Source organism: Pinus tabuliformis, chromosome 7, assembly GCF_031772625.1.
Source record: "Pinus tabuliformis cultivar Carrire ecotype Pingquan chromosome 7, CPIR1, whole genome shotgun sequence".
NCBI lineage: Eukaryota > Viridiplantae > Streptophyta > Pinopsida > Pinales > Pinaceae > Pinus > Pinus tabuliformis.
Window position 1 is genome coordinate 1,891,990,250 of NC_142293.1, and position 20,692 is coordinate 1,892,010,941.

At 40.8% G+C, this 20,692-nt stretch overlaps 2 pseudogenes; both read left to right on the forward strand.

Moving 5' to 3' along the window:
• The first annotated feature begins 18,787 nt into the window (after positions 1–18,787).
• LOC149256025 (DEAD-box ATP-dependent RNA helicase 16 pseudogene) lies at positions 18,788–19,231 on the forward strand (annotated as a pseudogene).
• Positions 19,232–19,850: 619 nt separating this feature from the next.
• On the forward strand, positions 19,851–20,692 carry LOC149256026 (D-amino-acid transaminase, chloroplastic pseudogene; annotated as a pseudogene).

The window sequence follows — 20,692 nt, forward strand, 5'->3', positions numbered from 1 at the left end:
ATTGGGCTCAAAGGTTCAAAACCAAGCAGTGCAAGATGGATAGAAATTGGGCAAGAGAGGAATCTATACCCTCACTTGATTGATGCTTAAAAACCAACTTTTGGTGGTCCAAAAGTTTTTTCAGTGGGAAGGCTGTGATCCGAATTGGATCCTAGAACACACTCTAAGTTTTCATGAACTCTTAAAAATATGCCAAGTTTCAAAGTCTTATGAAGGTCAAGCTTATCAGAGATATCCTCGTAACAATTGCAATTTGTGATCAGCGCGGAGCAACGAGGACCCTCGGTCAAGCGCGTAGACCGTCAGCCCATGGTAATGCACACTGTCACAAATTAGCAAAACGGGAGGCCTTTTCAAGAAATGGGGGTGGTTTCTGATATGCGATTAGCGACAAGTCGCTAATCACAACCTTCATTGATCGAAGATCCAAAAAAACAAAGCCATTTTCCTTCTATTGATGATCTGTTGCTGAATATCTCAATGAATTGTAGGAAGATACAGATCTTGACAGAAAGGTGAGAACTACGCACAGAGGAGATGTTGAGTACCTTAGGATTGGGCTCAAAGGTTTAAAACCAAGCAGTGCAAGATGGATAGAAATTGGGCAAGAGAGGAATCTATACCCTCACTTGATTGATGCTTAAAAACCAACTTTTGGTGGTCCAAAAGCTTTTTCAGTGGGAAGGCTGTGATCTGAATTGGATCCTAGAACACACTCTAAGTTTTTATGAACTCTTAAAAATATGCCAAGTTTCAAAGTCTTATGAAGGTCAAGATTATCAGAGATATCCTCGTAACAATTGCAATTTGTGATCAGCGCGGAGCAACGAGGACCCTCGGTCAAGCGCGTAGACCGTCGGCCCATGGTAATGCGCACTATCACGAATTAGCAAAACGAGAGGCCTTTTCAAGAAACAAGGGTGGTTTTTGATATGCGATTAGCGACAAGTCGCTATCGCTAATCGCATATCGTCGAGAAAACCCCTCAAAGAAGGAAAAGCCCTGAGCGCCGGGACCCGAAAGGTTATAAAATGCAACATATATCGTGCCGATTCCATCAAAGACGGGATTCCACAAAACTGGCAGGATATAGGAAGGGCTCAAGGCGGTAAGTGGTTTCAACCAAGTCTCGCCTGATGCCACACATCGATTGCCACGCATTCAACAGAAGAGAGAGAAAACCACTCACATCGGGTGGGTAACCATCGAGCTACTCAATCGCCCGATATGAGCGACAACCGTAGGATTTGGGGGGCCCAGATCAACGGTGGAGACGCGTCCTGATGGGTGACCAGATTTGATGAGGTTATAGAGCAAGATCACATGGGATTTGAAGTCCGACATGGATGATGAGCTGGCAAAAGATTCAGTTTCGCGGGCACTCTTGGAGCAAACGGAAATAACGACCATTCAAACATGTCCGAGAGAGCTGACACCCTCATCCATTATAGAATAGGTGTCCACCTCCCTGTGAAGCATTATATAGTGATGATTACGCAAAACAAAGGGATTCAAACGGACAGAGGAAGGAGAACCAAAACTTCGGGAAGCGGAAACGAACAGTCAGAAAACAGATTGGCTTTAAAGCCACGGGGTTATAGAGAAAGCAGGGGAAGTGAATTAGAAAGAGTTAGTTAGACGCAGAAAGCTGAGAGTAGAGAGAAGAAGCCGAGCTGACCTACAGAAGCAAAGGCAACATTGAGCCAAACAAAGACAGAGAGAGTCAGAGAGTTTGTGTGCTCCAAAGAAGGCTTGAGATGTTCAAGCGAACTCCTCTGTATATGCCTGTCATGTGTGAGTCTCAGATTGGGCTCATACTATGGTGACCAATAGAGGTCGAATTTCAGTAAGGAGAGTTTGTTTGCTCCAGAGACTTGGGGAATCCAAGTACAGTCCTAATGAATTATATCTGCTGTGTGAGACTCAAATTGAGCTCACTGTTGTAAAAACTTTGTTTTTTGAAAACATAATAGAGAGGCCACCACTGAATGCTGTACCAGGAGATGTAGTCCAGGAGTATTGGGTGAACTCCTTATTAAACTTGTTGTGTTTACATTTTTTCCTATTATGTTTTCTCTAACTACTTCAGTGGCTGTGTATTTCGCAATCTTATCAATCCGTTCCATAAAATAACATAGGCACATCCATGCACATGAGTCTGTAATAGCTTAATTGTTTGTCTTAGATCAATATTAGATCAACCTTCAGTTTTGAAGATGACTTCACAAGCATTGATGAAGCGTTGCAAGAAATTAAGGCGATTATCTTCAGAACACTGCAAGAGCCCATGGAATGTGTCCAACTGGATTTGAGCACCCAGTGGCACCATGCGGTGGAATGCTACAATGTGAATGCTGAAGAGGGGGATGGAGATCCAAGGAACATTAATATTCTAGAGGAAGAATGGCATCACGAAGTTGAGGGCCCATAAATAGACAACCCAAACATCACCGCGTCATTGAAGACAAAGCAAGTAATTATTGGCACTGAAGCAGAACCGAAGTTTGCAAATTTTGGAGATTATTGTTGGGTGTGGAGCCTGATTATCTTCTATATTCAAAGGTATCGCCACATAGGACCCCAGTTCGAAATGGGGGCGGCAACGCCGCCCGTAAAATATTTGCTGCAGGGGGGGTCCAGGGGGGGCCGGCTGCGACCTTTGGGAGCCCCCCTGGCGGGGGGTTTCGGGGGCAGCGCCCCCGAAGCTAAAAACAACTGAAAAATTGCCTTGTAAAAGTATAGTAATTTCTAGTCAATCTGGGCCGTTCATTAGGCGGATGATCTGACGGTAGAACTTATGTTTAGTTTAGGGTTTTTTGCCCTAGAAGGCAACCCCTCTATTTGTATGAGGGTATTGTATTTGAGGCTATGTGATAGATGTGTATTGTGTGAGCGAGAAACAGAGAGGTGAGATTGTGAGAGAAAACAGAGGATATTACAGCGGATTTGTTGTAGGTTGTGTCTCTTCATTTTGTTGGATAATAGAAAGGAAGGACTGGCTGTTCGGGGTGGACATAGCCCAAACTGGGTGAACCATGTATATCTGTGTCTCTCTTGTTTTGTGCGTTTTCTGTGTTTATATTTCTGCAATATTTTATGTGTTCCATTGCTCCGTAATATATATTTTTCTAACAATTATTGGGACGATGCTACTATGGATAAAGTTGTCAAGTTACTTTGTGAATACTAGGATATATTCCCTACCAAGTTCTCGGATTTGAAGGGCACAGTTGGAGATTTGGGTGTTATGAATATCACTATAAATCCAGACACGAAGCCTATTAAACAGAGGCCATATCGCCTTAATCCTAAGTACAAGGAAAAGGTTCGCTAGTAGTTGGATAAATGTTGGAGGTAGGCATTATAGAACGGTGGAAGAATTTGATTGGGTAAGCTCGATGGTGGTCTAGGAGAAGAAACAGAAGGGTGAAATAAGGATTTGCGTGGATCTGCGGAAGCTTAATGGCGCATGTGTTCATGAACCATTCCCAAAACCATTTAATGATGATTTATTAGATAAAGTTGGAGGGCAGGAGGCCTATTCCTTCACTAACGGGTTCTCTGGGTATCATCAGATCAAGATCGTGCCAAAGGATAGGATCAAAATGACCTTCATGATGGCATGGGGATGTTTTCAATACACTATGATGCTGTTTGGACTCAATAATGCGCGTGCGATATTTTCTCGTGTAGTCATCGCAACATTCAAGGATTTCATTCATAAGTTCCTGGAAGTGTACTTTGATGACTGGACAATGTTTGAATTAGTAAAGCACCATGTAGCAAGTCTGCACCTGATGTTGGATACGTGTCGCAGATACCAGATCACACTGAATTTGAAGAAATGCATCTTCTATGTTCCCTTTGGGATCTTGCTGGGTCATGTGGTGTGCAAGCAAGGGTTGATGGTGGACCCTGCAAAGATTGTAGTGATTGTGAATTTGGAGGTCCCAAGGAATGTTAAGCAGTTGCACATGACGTTGGGACATACGGGATATTACAGAAAATTTATCAAAGCATATGCTCAAATTACCATGCCTATGGAGAAGTTGTTGAAGAAGGATGCAACATTTTGTTGGGATGAAGAATGTCAGCACAACTTAGATGTATTGAAAGAAAAGATGGTCACTGCGCCGATCTTGGTATTCCCTGATTGGAAAAAGGAATTTCACGTACATGTGGATGCCTCTTGCATTGTGTTGGGTGCAGTGTTAATGCAAGTCGGTGAAGGAGAGATGGACCATACTATAGCCTTCATGAGTAGGAAATTATTAAAGGCCAAAAATAATTACTCAACAACTGAGTGTGAAGGATTGGCCATGGTGTACGCACTGCAGAAGTTCAGAAATTATCTATTGGGAGGACATTTCAAAATGTACACAGATCATTCTGCCTTGAAATACATGGTCAATAAGCCTGTGTTGGGGAGGAAGATCCGCAGATGGTTGCTACTATTGTAGGAGTATGAATTTGAAGTCATTGTAAAGCCGGGGAGGTTGAATGTAGGACTTGACCATCTATCGCAGATTGAAAAGGGAGAGGAGCCCAATAATCTAGAGGAAGGGTTACCAGATGTGTAGCTCTTTGCGGTGCGCATAGTGGATAATCATTTTGCAGATATTATTCAATTCTTGACTACGGGGATGGCACCAGAAGGGTATACGAGTAAGCAAAAGAAGGAAATAGTAGTGCGTGCGACAATTTTTTTAGTTATTGCAGGACATCTGTATAAGATGGGTGAAGATGAAATATTATGAAGATATGTGCCATATTTTGAGAGGGGTAGCATTCCCGCTAAATCTCATGGAGGGGATACGGGAGGTCATTATGCAAGAAAGGCGACTGCGCATAAGATTTCACGTGCAGCTCTATCGTCACCAACATTGCACAAGGATTCTAAGGCGTATTGTAAAGCATGAGGTGCGTGTCAGAGGACGAGCAGACCATCGTGAAGGGATGAATTGCCACTACATCCTCAAGTATCCTTGTAGCCGTTTGAGAAATGGGCAATTGATTTTGTTGGGACAATTCAATCCACAAGAAAGAAAACTGTTGTGCACTATATCATCACTGCAATGGAATATCTGACCAGATGGGCGAAAGCACAACCGGTCAAGGATTGTACAGGGGCTACAACAACAAAGTTTTTGTTTGAGTATGTCTTAACTAGATTTGGCTTCTCGAAAGTATTGATGAGTGACAAAGGTATGCACTTTCTGAATGAAACGATTAGCACACTGACTGAAGAATTCTAGGTCTACCATAAGAAGAGTACACTGTATCACCCACAGGCCAATGGAACTGTTGAAGTATTCAATAAGATTTTGGAGAACGTGCTGACAAATATTTGCAACGTGCATCAAATTGAATGGGATGTGTGCATACCTGTGGTGCTACGGGCCTATAGGACTACTTGTAAGAAGCTGACAATGAAAACGCCATTCAGATTGGTATATAGGGTCGAAGCTGTAATGCCGATGGAGTATATTGTGCCTAGTTTGCGCATAACAGCCCTCATTGGTATGGCATATCACGAGGCCTTGGAGGAATGGCTTGCGCACCTGATGGATCTTGAAGAGGATCGATTTTTGGCAGGATTTCATCAGAAAGTACAAAAGGAATGTGAAAAAGCATGGCTCAATTACCACATCAAGCTTCACATGTTCAAGGTAAATGATCTTATCCTGTTATATGATAGTAAATTCACTAAGCTTCTAGGGAAATTCTAGATGCACTGGCTATGGACATATATTATCAAAGAAATTACAGATGGAGGCGCAGTTAAGCTCGTGAAGCTAAATGGGGAACCTTTTCTGGGAAGAGTGAATGGGAGCAGACTGAAATTGTATACATGGGATCCTGCGCAATGACTATATTGTGAAAGGATAGTCTTAGTGCTCCAGGCAATTGCAAAGGAGCGCAGGACTATAACTACACTGCCCAGTTCGAAGGACAACGCAGTGAGCAGGCTGTGTAGAAAGTGATGAAGTTGCAACCGATGAAGCTGCACGTAAGAAGATGTGCCATGGAGGGAAGTACCACACAGCACAATAGGAAAGTGACCGTTGGAGTCCATGTTCATGACTTGACGGCCAGAAGATGGTTAAGGGGACCAGGATGGCGGCATTTACAAAAAAAATATTTGAAGATCTACCTCCAAAACAGAATTAATTGCCCGAAATTGTGGGGAATGGTCAAATTTGAATTCAAATACCCCTATAAATTATGTGTGCCGGTCCAACAGAGAAAACTTTGCGCTGTCAAGATTTCTAGTGAAATTTGTTGTTTGTGTTGGAAATAATACTGAGAGGGGGGGTGAATCAGTATTAGTCAAATCAATAGATTTTACTTTTCATATTCTCATTTATATATGCTACTTCAATGAAGGTAACTCGCGTGTACATGCAACTGTATTTAAGGCAACTAGCGTATATCCAACAAACTTATGATTCAGTTAATTCTTCATATGTTGATCTTTAATCAGTGAAAAAGTACTTCATTAACAATATAAAAAGTAACCACGTGCAGTAATAACAGAACAAACCATCACACATAAGAAACACACATGAACACCAAGATTTAAGGTGGAAACCCAATGCGGGACAAAACCACCTGTTGATGTCTTCTTTTAATATAAGAAAAACCTATTTACAATCTTGTATTGGTGTAGACTCATACCAGTACACAGGCACCCACATGCAGAAGGCTACAACCTTCTCTCATTCTCCAGCTACTACTAGAAAGGAGCTACAACCCCCTAGCTCTTGTACTAGCCAATCCATTTACTAGTACATAGGCACCGACTTACAGAAGGCTCCACCCTTCACTCGTTTTCCAGCTGCTACTAGAAGGGAGCTCCAACCCCCTAGCTCTTGCACTAGCTAATCCATTTACTAGTGCATAGGCGCCAACCTACAGAGGCTCTAACCTTCACTCATTTTCCGGCTGGTACTAGAAGGGAGCTCCAACCCCCTAGCTCTTGTACTGGCCGATATGTTTACCAGTATGTAAGCGCCGACCTACAGAAGACTATGACCTTCTCTCTTCCTCCGGGGACCACGTTTCATGAATTTTCAGACTGGGTACTCCTGGAACACAACACCATAATCTGAAGGCCACATTTCATCCAATTTTCATACTGGACCCATCAAAAACTTGTAAACTTAAACTGTATCAACCAACATTCAGTTAATATGAACAATCAGATCACTGACACTAGAACATTGTGCTGAACCCAGAAACCTGCATCATCATTCAGAACTAGCTGTAGCCTCAAAAACCATGCATCAAACTGTATATGCTACTTGGCTGAACGCAAACTACGTGTATACGCTACTTCCATTAATGAAACCTATGTATACCTCCAAAGCTACTGCAAACATAAACTTTTGAATCAAGTCTGTACCAACCAGCAATATATTGAACATCTACTATCAACTTACAGAGCTTTACACAAGAAGCAATAGAGATCACTTCTTCTCACTTATACAATCAATCTATCAAATATCAAACTCCTTATTCATTCATTTTTACATTCAAATCTGAGAAGACTTCATTGACAGACCACAATATAACAATAGCACTGATCTGATAGATCAGTCATCCTTGAACATCAAGCTTTTCTTTTGCATACGCTACTTGGAAGATCCAAACCAGCATGTATATGCACCTTCACCAAAGCAAACCAACGTACAGATCTGCAAATGCTAACTTAAAAACTTCTAAGATATTCCAGAATTCAGTCATACCCAGATCATAATATTTATAGAATAAAACATGCGTCAGTATTCAAATCTAGACTATCCATGATCAAACCACATAATGATAATTCATTTTAGGTCTTATGATCCCAATCCATCATCCATCATCAACCACATAGGTGCATCCTTAGTTCAGATCAAGCAAAGCATCAGAAACCCATAACCTGCATATTTGATCTAACACTTCATAAGATATTCAATACTTTCCCCATTGGCCTAATGATATTCTCCTCCTTATATAGCTTTAGGCCTTTCTTAATACCTTGGACCAAAACCACTTAGGACCAATACCTTGGACCAAATACCTTGGACCAAATACCTCGGACCAATACCGTGGACCAAATACCTCAAACCAATACCTTTGGCCAAATACCTTGGACCAAATACCTGAGACCAAAACCATGGTTTTCAACATGTACACGCTTTTCCTTCTGTGGGAGTGCGTGTGTACGTTATACGCTATTTCTGTTCTGAGTACCTGTGTGTATACGCTGCTTGGACTAAGTGAACTTGCGTGTATCTCTTAAACTGCTCTTACATCATCTTCTTCCTTCAACTTCTTTATTCTAATCAATAGACCTTAGTTCCATCTTCCTAATCCTCTGTACCACTGCCCTATTGCCTCTGAATATTCCTGTTAGCCTCTTATCAAAACTGAGTTGACCTGTAGAGTTGCCATCAAGGACAATACTTGTATCATAATGCCAACAATATCCCCCTTTGGACTTGATGGCAACCATGATGGTGTTGACTACTGCAAGTTGTAAAGACTGTTAGAGATACCATACAACACCAAAATACCAAAATACTCTCCCCCTTTGACATCAAGGGTAAAGGGCAGACCACTCTACTCTTTCTTCAATCTCTGGAGTCTAATATGTAAGTTAACCTGTTGCACTGTGAACTGTCATCTGTGTGATTTGCCATCAAGGACAACAACTGTATCATAATGCCAACAATCTCCCCCTTTGGACTTGATGGCAACCACAACACCAAGATACTCTCCCCCTTTGACATCAATGGCAAAGGGAGGACCAAGATATTCCCCCTCTTTGATATTCATTGTGATGTCCATGCTCCCCTTGAGTACACGCTGAATTCTCTGATTAAGCTCCCCCTTTGTACATGCTGAGATGCACTAAACCATCCATGCTCCCCCTGAGCACATGCAGAGTCTGCAAAAATATTTTTCAAAAGAATAACATGACTCTATAACTCAACTAAGTGAGTATGACCTTCCTATCACCAATGATTCATACATGCATCAATCTCCCAACCAAGTGGGGATATACCAAATGTTTATACATGAATGAAATAGTAATTATTACATCATCCTTCCCATGCATAGTGGGGTTACAAATTAGGTATTTTCATGACCTTTACATCAAATGATATACAGGACATTTATAACAAGGACGAAAAATCTAAACAAGACCATGATTTTCATTAGCAACTATCATACACCATATATATGATCTCCACCATCAGCATCTGTCAGCAGCATCAAGATCAATAGTCTGTATATGTCCATCATCAAAAGAGTCACCTGAATCAAACAACTATGTGGATCAAGAAATATAAGCATCTTCATGTACCAAGGTCTTCTATTATAATGCCAACAATGCATTATTAGAAACATATGCTCCCCCTAAACTTGTGCCAACTGTTTACTATCAGATCTTATCATTGCAAATATTAGTAAGAATCATCAAGGTAGCATCATCAATTAGATATATGTCAAGTCATCAAAAACTTATGAGGGCCAAGAGCACTTCTACATATTATCAGCAGACTGTAATCATCATCAATCAGAACAGAGCAAATATTTGATAATTGACTGAACCATATCAGACCCCTTTTTCTAAGTCTGTCCCACTTCTTTTTCCTCAAACCCACATATACACGACTGTGCATCTTCGAACTCGCGTATATACGCGACTTGTCTTCATGAAAATTGCGTATGAGATTTAGAACACTGAAGTTTCACACTTTCAGCTCCCCCTGAGTTTGTTATGTCTGTACATTGTGCTATGCCACATCTTTCTGACTGTACTTCCTTCTTCTTCCATATCTTCGAGTGTGATGATGTTATCTCCTTTTGGTATGGTGCCTGAAATTTTCTCCTGCATTCCTTTGCTATATGTCCAAACTTGTTACAAGCATAACAACTTACATGTTTCATATTCCTTCTATAGCAGTCAATGGATTTGTGACCAAACATATTGCAAGAAAAACAATTTCCCTTAAAGTACTTGGAAGCTAATGATCTTTTAGTGTGACGGTCTTGAACCATTCTACTTCTACATCTTGCTGCAACATGTCCAAAATTATGCAATATAAAAAATTCAACATTATTCATCGGAGGAAATAACCAACCATCACTTCCACAGTTAGGAGCAAAAGTTTTATTTGAAGACTTTCTTTCCTTGGTTGTTGATGGGGTTGACCTCTCATCTCCTTATTGAGCATTTCAGATTTTGCATTAGAGTTCCTTGCCTCACCTTGTGAGCTAGATTCAACTTCAACAGATTCATGAAAACCAAGACCAGTTTTGATGGCAGGAGACCTTTGAATACTAAGAATATTATCCAAAATCTTAATACTGTCTTGAAATCGTAACAGTTTATCCTTTTCTTCTAATTTACCTTTTAAGATATTTACCTCAACCTAGTATTGCTCTTCCTTTTCCAGATATTGCTTCTTCAAGATTTTTTCAGCCTTTCTTCCTTCTTCCACTTGTTGCCTTAATTTGAGAATCTCATTTTCTTGTTCTTCATCTGCTTGAGGTAGTTCTTCATTCTATTTATTTTCAAGATCTTCTTTTAGAGAGAGGATCTTGTCTTCAAGACTTTCATAGTAACTAGATCTATCTTTAAGTCTCTTGATTTTTGTACTCTTTTCATTTACTTCATTTCTTAATGATGTCACTTCATCCCACAACTTTTGACATTGATCTTATTTTCTTTGTACTGCTTCCTTACTTTGTTTCCTTCCTCCAACTGAGCTTTTAATCTGGTAACTTCTTCTTTGAAGGCACACTCCCTTTTGTTAAATAGATCTTGTTGATCTCTGATTTTATCTATAAGTCTTTTAACTTCTGCATCTATGTTTCTTTCACGATTACTTCCAATATCTTCAATAATGCATGAACAATTAAAAGTATCACTATAAGACCAAAAATTCATACCTGATACTTCATTTGCTTGTTTATCTTCAGCCTGCGGTGATTGTGAATCTGAATACTTGCTTCCACCTAGTGACCCATTGTCTCTCCTGTTGTCATTGTTCCTTTGAGATGTCTTCCTTTTCTGAGGCGCTTTCTTATTTAGCTTCTTTCCCATTGTTTCTATGGATCTCCTTCAAGAAATCAAGCTTCTGCCAAAGGACTTGCTCTAATACCAATTATTGGAAATAATACTGAGAGGGGGGTGAATCAGTATTAGTAAAATCAATAGATATTTCTTTTCATACTCTGATTTATATACGCTACTTTAATGAAGGTAACTCGTGTGTACACACAACTGTATTTAAGGCAACCAATGTATATCCAACAAACTTATGATTCAGTTATTTCTTCATATGTTGATCTTTAATGATTGCATCAATACTTCATTAACCATATAAAAAGTAACCATGTGCAGTAATAACAGAACAAACCATCACACATCAGAAACACACATGAACACCAAGATTTAAAGTGGAAACCCAATGCAAGACAAAAACCACCGGTTGCTGTCTTCTTTTAATATAAGGAAAACCTGTTTACAATCTTGTACTGGCGCAAACTCATACCAGTACACAGGCACCCACCTGCAGAAGGCTACAACCTTCTCTCGTTCTCCAGCTACTACTGGAAGGAAGCTGCAACCCCCTAGCTCTTGTACTAGCTGATCCATTTACTAGTACGTAGGCACCGACCTACAGAAGGCTCCAACCTTCACTCGTTTTCCAGCTGCTATTAGAAGGGAGCTCCAACCCCCTAGCTCTTGTACTAGCTGATCCATTTACTAGTACATAGGTGCCAACCTATAGAAGGTTCCAACCTTCACTCGTTTTCCAGCTGCTACTAGAAGGGAGCTCCAACCCCCTAGCTCTTGTACTGGCCGATATGTTTACCAGTACGTAGGCACCGACCTACAGAAGGCTACGACCTTCTCTCTTCCTCCAGGGACCATGTTTCATGAATTTTCAGACTGGATACTCTTGGAACACAACACCACAATCTGAAGGCCACGTTTCATCCAATTTTCATACTGGACCCATCAACAACTTTTAAACTTAAACTACATCAACCAACATTCAGTTAATATGAACAATCAGATCACTGACACCAGAACACTGTGCTGAACCCAGAAACCTGCATCATCATTCAGAACCAGCTGTAACCTCAGAAACCATGCATCAGACTGTATACACTACTTGGCTGAACTAAAACTGCATGTATACGCTACTTCTGTTAATCAAACCCGCGTATACCTCCAAAGCTACTGAAAACATAAAATTTTGAATCAAGTCTGTACCAACCAGCAATATACTGAACATCTACTATCAACTTACAAAGATTTACACAGGCAGCAACAGAAATCACTTTTTCTCACTTATACAATCACTCTATCAAATATCAAACTCCTTATTCATTCAATTTTACATTTAGATCTAAGAAGACTTCATTGACAGACAACAGTAAAGCAACAACACTAATTTGATAGATTAGTCATCCTTGAACATCAAGCTTTTCTTTTGCATACGCTACTTGGAAGAGTCGAACTAGCGTGTATACGCACCTTCACCAAAGTGAACCAGCGTACATATCTGCAAATGATAACTTAAAAACTTCTAAGATATTCCAGACTTCAGTCATACCCAGATCATAATATTTACAGAATAAAACATGCGTTAGTATTTAGATCTAGACTATCCATGATCAAACCACATAATGATAATTCCTTTTAGGTCTTATGATCCCAATCCATCATCAACCACATAGGTGCAACCTTAGTTTAGATCAAGCAAAGCATCAGAAACTCATAACCTGCATACTTTATCGAACAATTCATAAGATATTCAATACTTGCCCCATTGGCCTAATGATCTTCTCCTCCTTATATAGATTTAGGCCTTTCTCAATACCTTGGACCAAAACCACTTAGGACCAATACCTTGGACCAAATACCTCGGACCAATACCGCAGACCAAATACCTCGGACCAATACCTCGGATCAAATACCTTGGACCAAATACCTCGAACCAAATACCTCGGACCAAAACCACAGTTTTCAACATGTATGCACTTTTCCTTCTGCAGGAGTGTGTGTGTATGTTATACACTATTTCTGTTCTGAGTACCTGCGTGTATACGTTTCTTGGACTAAGTGAACCTGCGTGTATCTCTTAAACTGCTCTTACATCATCTTCTTCCTTCAACTTCTTTATTCTGATCAATGGACCTTAGTTCCATCTTCCTAATCCTCTATACCACTGCCCTATAGCCTTTGAATATTCCTATTAGCCTCTTATAAAAAATGAGTTGACCTGCAGAGTTGCCATCAAGGACAATACTTGTATCATAGTGCCAACAATCTCCCCCTTTGGACTTGATGGAAACAATGATGGTGTTGACTACTGCAAGCTGTAAAGACTGTTAGAGATACCATACAACACCAAATACCAAAATAATCTCCCCCTTTGACATCAAGGGAAAAGGGCAGACCACTCTACTCTTTCTTCAATATCTGGAGTCTGATCTGTAAGTTAACCTGTTGCACTATGAACTGTCATCTGTGTGAGTTGCCATCAAGGACAACAACTGTATCATAATGCCAACAGTTTGTCACTTATGAACCAATCGTATTGGGAGGATTTAGTCGTGAGCCTTACGTTTGCTAAGCTGTTTTAGCTAAATCAGAAGTTCATCCTAGAGAAAATGCAATTAAGATTATCTTCGCATAAACATATATCCTTATTTGCGTTCATATAACAGATAGAAATATATACATTCATGTATCAAATTAGCATTATAACATAAACCCAGAACTTAACATAACATAATCACATGTGATTCATAGAGGAAAAATACACAGTAATTTCAGAATACTTCTCTTTATTGATTATTTAGATCTCCAATACAGACTCTATCTTCCCTACGCGCACAGCTGCAAGGGTCTACGCACTCAGCCATAGACTTCTACCCTAGGCCTCTACGCACTCAGCTGCAGAGCCTCTTCCTACGCTAAGACTCTTGCTCTTAGCTCTTCACAGACTCATCAAACACTTCTACTTAACTTACTTCTTTTCTTAGACTCCTCTAAGACCTCCTTTTTATACAATCCCATGGTCCGCAGACTAAGGGCGGATCTCTCAAACCGACACAACCTATCTAGACTAAGGGTGGAAAGCCTTTTTTAACTCTTGATATCTTCGTGCTCCGCGACCACAAAATGTGGAGACTTTACATTTATTTATACAAACTTCGGGCCTTCTGCCCCAAAGCTTGGGTTTTTAACCCCAAAATTGACCCCTAGGGGACCCATTCCTAACAGTAGCTGAGGACCATTTTGCTGACATTATTCACTACAGGGATGGCTCCTGAAGGATATACAAATCAGCAGAAGAAAGAATTAGTAGTTCGTGCAGCCAATTTTTCGGTCATTGTGGGACATTTGTAAAAAATGGGGGCAGATGAAATATTGCAGAGATATGTGCCAGATTTTGAGCGTGATAGTATTCTCGCTGAAGCTCATGGGGGAGCTGTGGGAGGCCATTATGCAGGGAAACAAACCATGTAGAAGATTTTATGCATAGGATTATGGTGGCCAACATTGCACAAGGATTCCAAAGCATACTATAAGGCGTGTGATGCATGTAAAAGCACTGGTAAACTGTCGCGAAGGGATGAACTACCAATACATCCTTGGGTATCTTTACATGCATTTGAGAAGTGGGCGATTTATTTTATTGGGCCAATTCAACCACCTAGAAAGAAAACTGGCGCGTGCTACATTATTACTACAACATAATATTTAACTAGATGGGCAGAAGCATAACCAGTAAAGGATTGTACAGGGGCTACGGCAACAAAATTCTTGTTTGAACATGTCTTAACACGGTTCGGATGCTTGAAGGTATTAATGAGTGATAGGGGAACACACTTTCTGAATGAAATGGTTAGCACGATGACAAATGAATTCCAGGTCTACCATCAGAAGAGTACACCATACCACTCGCAGGCAAAGGGGGTTGTCGAAGCTTTTAAGAAAATCTTGGAGAATGGGTTGACAAAGGTATGTAACGCACAACGGAATGGCTAGGATGTTTATGTACCTACAGTACTATGGGCCTATAAGACAACCTGTAAGAAGTTGATAGGGAAAAAGCCGTTCAGATTAGTCTATGGGGTCAAAGCAGTGGTGCCTATGGAGTATATTGTACCTAGTCTGTGCATAGCAGCTTTGAAGGATATGGCGGATCACAAGGCCCTAGAATAACAGCTCGCATAGCTAATGGAGTTAGAGGAAGGCTGGTTTCTGGCAGGATTCTACCAACAAGTATAGAAGGAATATGAAAAATCATGGCATGATCAACATATCAAGCTTCACACTTTCAGGGTAAATGATCTTGTGTTGTTATATGATAGCAAGTTCACCAAATTTCCAAGTAAATTCCAAATGCATTGGTTAGGACCGTATATTGTCAAAGAAATTACAGAGGGGGGCACAGTTCAGCTCGTGAAGCTGAATGGTGAACCTTTTCTGGGAAGAGTGAATGGGAGTCAACTAAAGCTATATATGGGGGATCTTGCGCAATGACTATATGGCAGCAGGACAATCTTAGCGCTCTAGGCAGTTGTAAGGCAGCGCATGACTCTAAACTACACTGCCCAACTAGGAGGACATGACAGTAAGCAGGCTGTGCGAAGATTGACGAGGGTGCACCATATGATGCTGTGCTTAGGACGCTGTGCCATGGGGGAGTGTGTCGCGTAGCCCAGTCCAAAAATATTCATTAGGGCCACTATAGCTGATTGGACTGAGAAAATCTCATTAGGAGGAGAAGGTAGGCAACAATTAAGGAGAAAATATTTGAAATCTACCGCCAAAGGTGCATTTATGACAAAATTATGGAGCGAATGGTTGGATTTGAATCTGAACATCACTATAAGTATGTCTTGTTGGTATGAAAAGAAACACTTTGTTGCTTAAGAATTTCTTGCATGCACTAAGAATATTGTGAGGTTTTGATCAAGCATCCAGGGCTAGTTCAAAACTTTGATACCGTGCATCAAATTTATGTGGACAAGTTATCTGAATCCGCGGTGTCTGAGGCCCCAGCTCCAAAAGCTGCGAGCGTAGAAGTTACACTAGCAATGCCTACGACACCAAGATTGCTTAGGCCAAAGTAGTATGCATCCAAGTCAAAACAAAAGAAGCCAGTTGTGGAACCAGTACACTACTCACCTCAAAAACATCCGTAGGAGGTGCGGAAGAAGGGCGAAATGGATAAGAAAAAGAAATTGTGCCCCTAGATATAGACGAAGAGGAACTCCGACAAGGGTTTGAGGAGTTGGATGCCGAGGACACAGAGCCAATCACTATGCTTCCAGCATATGTGCCTCCACAAAGAGGATAGAAGAAGGTGACCAAAGACCCTGATTCCAACAAATTTTCAATTTCTACACCACTACTCCCAGTTGAAGTTCCATTGGAGGGTACACTCTTAGCGCACATTCGAGTGCTAAAGATGGAAGATTGGTACCTCACCGACCAGGAGAAATTCCCACATTTAGCGATGGATCAGTATATGACCTGTGTATATTATGAAGACATAGGGGTCATGAAGTTGGAACCAATGAAATGGGTTTGCGGATTTTAGCTGGCGTGACTTTTACACATGTTATTCGTACCTCACTTTCACCGCTCTAATATCAATACAGTGTGTGCGCCAGTTGTTGACTTTAGTGCAAGATGGGTGTTTATGGCTAGGTGAGCCTATCCCCATCAAAGATATGTTAATCCATACAATTTCTAAACTAACCTTAAAAGAGCAGACCCGACAAATGATTTTGTGGACAAATCCCTAGAAAAACAACTTGTAGATCGCATAAAGACTAAGGAGGGGGTGGTAAAGTCAAAGCGCCGGTATTTTATATGCTCCATAATAGACCAGGAAATATAGTTTTCCACGTAGATCCTCACAGGCAAGATAATGCTAAAGTCCCGCGCGGATGAAATGCTCACGCCGATAATTTCATTAGCCGCACAGTGTGCGAACAGGGTCTAGTATAATTGGGCCCAGTCTCTCTGTAAAGAATTTTTGGCTAACTGTCATGAGGGGCAAGAGAAGAGTTAGTTGTTCCACTATGATTGGCTCTTCTTACTAATAGTTTTGGTGGCATGGAGGCTTCCAGAGGATAATCATTTCCCTTCATTGAGTGAGACCCTCCCACACGTAGTAAAGTTCGCTTCACTGTGGCAAAAAAAAGATGCGACACGAAGTACAAAATCCAAGGTTTTTTGGGTATTCATGGAGATGGACATCCACATGGCTGTAAACCAGAGGCCAAGGTTATCTCCCTGATCCAGATTTAGACAAAAATGCAAAAAATTATAGATATAACCATAAATACAAAGATGCAATAAAAATAACACTTTATTTCATTAGTATCAAATATTGAAATATGCTTACAAACAGAATGGAAATAAGACTAGCTCGGGTGATGGTAGCTTGTCTCTGAGAAGAGATGTGGTGGCTACATGCCTCTGAACTGTGTTACAATGAGGCTCAAAGGCCTATTTATTGTTGAGAAACAATGGAAAACCCTAAATATCCAAAAACCTAACCCTAGGAGATGAAGCGCCAAACTATGAGCCTCGTTTGGGTAAATTGGTACATCAACTTCCCGGGGTCGTAACTTTGGCATACGATCTCCATTTGATGCGCACAATACCTCATCCATTATTGAGCACAAAGGAGAAAGAGGAAATACAAGTGGGAAGCACAAACCTAGAGTCCATTATTGAGCAGGCTTGTCAAACAGTTTCATAATTTCATATCCTAGACAATGCATAAGCTATGACGAAAAGCAGAAAGTTAGTTGTTGTAGTGCGCGATGCCAAAGCTGAGGTTGGGCGTGTCACTTTTGAATTCCAAAAGCAGATATCCGAACTCAAGCTCAAGCTTCAACCCACCACACTGCTAAAAGTTCAGGAACAGAGAGGCGCAACTATAAAAGAGTCCATGGGTCAACTAGATGTCATAGTTCAGGGTTGTGACCAGCTATTCAATCAGGCAATGGGCCTATGGGATACACTACAGGAGGACCCTAAACTGCAACAGTTGAACACTCAGATTAGGGAAGCACAACAACAATATGATGAGATCAATATGATGATGTGGATGTTGGCGCAATCCAGTGCTTCGTCCGCTTGCAGGAAGGCAAGGCGATTTTGATACAGATCCAAAGTTGTAGAAAAAATAGTGCTTTCTAAGAGACCGACTTCAACCTTGGACAGAGGAAGCCAACCAAATTTCACAGAATATTCATGAGAAGCTGAAGGCCATGCAACAGACCCAGAGGACTACGCAACTTTCATTAGAGGGGCCAACCATAGCGAAATTGGTCTAGGAGGTACAACAAGCAGCAGAATAGAGTACCATGGAGCTTCAAGAATTGACCAAGCATTGAGTGAGCTCCACCAGAAAGTGGTGTTAGACTCCGTCTCATGTCAGAGATTGATTCTTCTTCAAAACTCTGTTTTGAAGAAGAAATCATTAAATGTGTTGTTTTAGATTATGTAATTTATTCTCCAACTCTTCAAAAGGCAGCAACAACTTCAAGATCCTATCCCTGCACAAGCACAATTCAAAACATCATTAGCAATCAGAGGCAAAAAGCTATTTGGAGAAAGTCTCACTGGAAATCCCGAACAAACTTCATTGTCACAGCTATTGAATTAAATGATTGTGTTAGCGCTGGGAATGCCCTGCTGTTCATTTATCAGAGGAATGTGATCCGAGATTTTAGGGCTGCTATGGTTGGGCCTCCAGACATTGTAGTTGCGACACCAGCTTGTATTGTGACATGTATTTCTACAAATATTCTTCAATCTTCATCTCTTGAGGAGTCACTTGCTACATTGGTTTTAGATGAGATCTTCTTTAAATCTCTGGTTCATTATATTCCACATCGTTGTCAGTGCATCCTAATGTCTACAACTTCAAGATGTCGAGAAAATAAAAAGCTTGTGCTGCATAGTCCTGTAATTCCGACACTAACTGAAGTGGAGTATGATGGAGTTGTACCCAACAGTGTGCAACAATTTTGGATTTCATGTGATGTGTATGACAAACTACTTTACATTCTTGCCCTTCTCAAACTGGAATTGGTTCAAAAGAAAGCTTTAATCGTTGTTAATTCTATTGATACGGGTTTCAGGTTGAAACTCGTCCTTGAACAGTTTGGGATCTTATTTTGAACACAATCATGCTATTCTGGATATAATTTTTAGCTGGAAAGCAAGACACTCTATGAAATTCAAACAGATTCTCAGATATATTTTGAAGGTTGTGGTTGCTGCTGTATGGGTCATCATACTTCCTGTCTGTTATGCGCATACCTATGAGCATCCTACTGGTCTTATAAAAACTTTCAAGAGCTGGGTTAGCGGGTGGAATTTCCCTTCCTTGTATATCCTAGCTGTGGTGGTATATTTGTTGCCTAATACACTTGCTGCAATTCTATTCTTGTTTCCTATGCTGAGGCGATATATAGAAAATTCGAATTGGCACATTTTTACTATTCTGACATGGTGGCAACAGCCACGACTCTATTTTGGATGGGGAATGCGTGAGAGTCTGTTCTCTCTTGTCAAGTACACAACATTCTGGGTTCTACTTCTTATAAGCAAGTTAGCTTTTAGCTACTATATTGAGATAAGGCCCCTGGTTAAGCCTACAAAGGTGATCATGCAGATGAGTATTGGGAATTATGCATGGCATGAGCTTTTCCCACAAGAAAGGAAGAACATTGGGCTGGTTATTTCTATATGGGCTCCAATAATTCTTGTTTATTTCATGGACACACAAATTTGGTATGCCATCTTCTTAACTATGTTTGGGGGTATTACCGCTGATCCAACAATGATGGTAATTCCTATTGATGACCACATGGTTCACCGATGGCATGGTGTGTTTGACACTGCTATGATAATTGATGGTTATCTCTATGAATTGGACCCACACTTGGACCGGTTTCTGAGATTTTCTTCCGTGGCAAAGATTATTCCTCCTTTTGACCGCTTATCTTTAAGGAGCATTCTCTTGCAGATTGTAGCTGCTTCACATTGCAGGAAAGGATCTTTGCGATATTGGTTAAGTGCAGGTCCAGGAGATTTCTTACTTTCCCCTGCTGGATGTCCGAATTCTGCGTTCTATGCCATTGTTATTGAAGATGACTATACACCAAGTAGCCAGGGGGTCACTGTTATAACATCCTCAACTCCTATGAAATCTCCAGAAATGGCAACAATGAAGAGCGTAAATTATTTACCTAATGCTCTCTCCAAAATGGAGGCAGAGGAGAAAGGGGCCTTTGCTACTATTTGGATTAATGATCAAGGTTATATTGCTGAAGGACCCAATGTCAACGTGGCATTCATCAGTAAAGGCAATGAACTATTACTGCCTCCATTTGATAAGATTCTTAGTGGATGCACTGCTAAAAGGTTACTGGCACTTTCACCAACCTTGGTGGAACAAGGATTACTAAAGGACATTCGCGTAGGCAACGCAACTTTAGATGAAGGAAAAGGTGCTGCAGAAATGATGCTTGTAAAAAAGGACCACTCACACTTACTATTTCAAATCTTCTTTGGGAGGACATGATAGCTGGGCCCGATTCCCTGCGTGTTCCCATTCAATATGGAAAGGCTAACTGA